The sequence below is a fragment of the Triticum urartu genome, chromosome 3 (assembly GCF_003073215.2).
Source record: "Triticum urartu cultivar G1812 chromosome 3, Tu2.1, whole genome shotgun sequence".
Lineage (NCBI taxonomy): Eukaryota > Viridiplantae > Streptophyta > Magnoliopsida > Poales > Poaceae > Triticum > Triticum urartu.
Window position 1 is genome coordinate 347,773,607 of NC_053024.1, and position 3,291 is coordinate 347,776,897.

Here is a 3,291-nt window from a genome sequence, read left to right on the forward strand (position 1 = left end):
GCTAAGTTGGGACACCCATGCAGGGTTTGAACTTTTGAAAGCCGTGCCCGTGGTTATGGGCAGATGGGAATTTGTTAATGCCGGTTGTAGAGAACTTGAAACTTAACTTAATTAAAATGCATCAACCGCGTGTGTAGCCGTGATGGTCTCTTCTTGGTGGAGTCCGGGAAGTGAACACGGTTCTTGTGTTATGCTTGAACGTAAGTAGTTTCAGGATCACTTCTTGATCACTTCTAGTTCACGACTGTGCTTTGCTTCTCTTCTCACTCTTATTTTGCGTAAGTTATCCCCCATATATGCTAATGCTTGTTGCAGCTCCACCTCATTACCCTATCTTACCCATAAGCTTAAATAGTCTTGATCTCACGGGTGTGATATTGCTGAGTCCCCGTGACTCACAAATTACTTCCAAAACCAGTTGTAGGTTCCGATGATGTCCGTGTAGATGACGCAACCGAGATCAAGGAGGAGCTCGATGAAGATCGTTGTAACGCCCTCGTGGGGCTATAGCTCCCACGTGTCGAGGCACGACTTAGAGACATAACCCCATTGAAAGCAATGTCGCAAGTTAGGCAATCTTCACAACATCCCATGTAACATAAATAATAAAGGGGAGAAACATAGTTGGCTTACACTCGCCAAGTCAATCAAAGTGCATAAATAACATTACATCATTCAAACACTCATGGCCCGACTATGGCACCAAAATAAAAGATAACCCAACATGCGACATGGTCCCGATCACCCCCAACTGGGCACCACTACTGATCATCAGGGAAAGACACGTAGTATCATTGAGAGTCCTTGTCGAACTCCCACTTGAGCTCAAGCGCGTCATCTGGAGCGGAATCATCAGGCCCTGCATCTAGTGTAATTGTAATCTGTGAGCCACAGGGACTCAGCAATCTCGCACCCTCACGATCAAGACTATTTAAGCTTAATAGGTAAGGCAAGGTAAATATATGTGGAGCTGTAGCAAGCGACTAGCATGTATGGAGGCTAACCTGTTCGCAAAAGAGAGCGAGAAGAGGAGGCAAAGCGCGAGCGAGAAACTAGAGAACAACCTGCGCAAGCATTACTCCAACACCGTCTTCACTTCCCGGAGTCCGCCGAGAAGAGACCATCACGGTAACTCACATTGTCGATTCATTTTAATTAAGTTAAGGTTCAAGTTATCTACAACCATACATTAACAAATTCCCATCTGCCCATAACCGCGGGCAGAGCTTTCGAAAGTTCAAATCCCTGCAGGGGAGTCCCAACTTAGCCCATGACAAGCTCTCACGGTCAACGAAGGAATAGACCTCCTCCCGAGACGTTCCGATCAGACTCGGTATCCCGGTTATTCAAGACAACTCCGACAATGGTAAAACAAGTCCAGCAACACCACCCGCTGTGCCGACAAATCCCGATAGGAGCTGCACATATCTCGTTCTCAGGGCACACCGGATAAGCTAAGCGTACGGGAGCCAACGTAACCCAAGTTGCCAAGGGATGGCCCCGCACGGTGCTCTAGGTTGGACCAACGCTCAGAGGAGCACTGTCCCGGGGGGGTTTAAAATAAGATGACCCTTGAATCTGCGAAACCCAAGGGAAAAGGCTAGGTGGCAAATGGTAAAATCAAGGTTGGGCATTGCTGGAGGAGTTTTATTCAAGGCGGACTGTCAAGGGGTTCCCATTATAACCCAATCGCGTAAGGAACGCAAAATCCGGGAACATAACACCGATATGACGGAAACTAGGGCGGCAAGAGTGGAACAAAACACTAGGCGAGAGGCCGAGCCTTCCACCCTTTACCAACTATATAGATGCATTAAGATAACATGGCAATATAATGATATCCCAACAAGTAAATAATGTTCCAACAAGGAACGGTCTCCAATCTTCACCTGCAACTAGCAACGCTATAAGAGGGGCTGAGCAAAGCGGTAACATAGCCAATCAACGGTTTGCTAGGAGATGGTGGGTTAGAGGTTTGACATGGCAATTTGGGAGGCTTGAAAGCAAGTGGTAGGCATCGTAGCATGGCATAGCAAAAGAGCGAGCATCTAGCAAAGCAAAGATAGTAGTGATTTCGAGGGTATGATTATCTTTCCTGCAAAGTTGTCAGAGTTGACTGGATCCTCAAAAGCAAACTCAACGGGCTCCTCATTAGAGAACTCGTCTCCCGGCTCTACCCAAACAAGACAAACAAGCAACAAGGACACAATCAACCACGTGCAAGGCTCAAACAATATGATGCAAGGATGGTATGCTATGCGGGATGCGATGCGGGATGCATATGCAAGATTTGACAAGGAATGCATGAACCTGGCCTGAACATGGAAATACAAGTGTGCCATTGGAAATATGATATGAAATTGCTTGAAAACGATATAAAGAACGCCGGAATCGGAGTTACGGTTTGGAAATGGCAAGCGATTCAAATATGGCCACGTTCTGCGATTTACAGCAAGTAGCCATCTAAATGCAACAAGATGAACATGCTACAGCACCCAAACATGGCATCCAAATACATGGAAGGAATCCATTCATGATGCTTCACAAAAGTCTAGCACTGAGCTACGTCCAAATCATCCATTAACAGGTTCAAACAAGCATGGCAAAAATGCATTTGGTAAACAGATTTCAGACTTAGTGAAAATAACACTTGTCTGGAATCTCAGATCAGATAGCACTCTTTGGAGCAACAAAACTACATGCTACAGGATCTGAACATGGCAAAGTAAAGCATGCCATGGAGCTACTCAAAGAGCTTAACAAAAGTCCCTTAGTGACCTTGAGCCAAAAGGGATCAGAAAATACATTTGCAAACATGTGAACATGGCAAAAACATAATCAGATCACAGACTTGGTGAAAACTGGAGCATGCTGAAAACAGATATCAAGTAGGAATGTTTACGAGCTCGATGCACTAACTACAGAGCAAGCCATGACAAGCTAAGCATACACCCATCAAGAATACACAAAATACAAGCTAGACATGGCAGGAACAATAACATAGCATGCACGGATCAACTACAACATCCTCGGCAAAATCGCTAACAAGTAGACAATCTGCCCAGATTCACGAAATAGCAAAAGTAGAGCTCAATTGACTCAAGCTAAGGTGCTCCATACTTGAAAACAAAGACATGGATGGATAGAGCACTACAAGATTAACAAAACATCCTTATTGAGCATCCTCAAAAGAGGCACGGATCACTAGGAAACAACATGAACATATGGCCATATGAAATAAACAGCTCAAGGACTTACTGGAAATGCTAAGTCCCTGAAATCAGCATTACC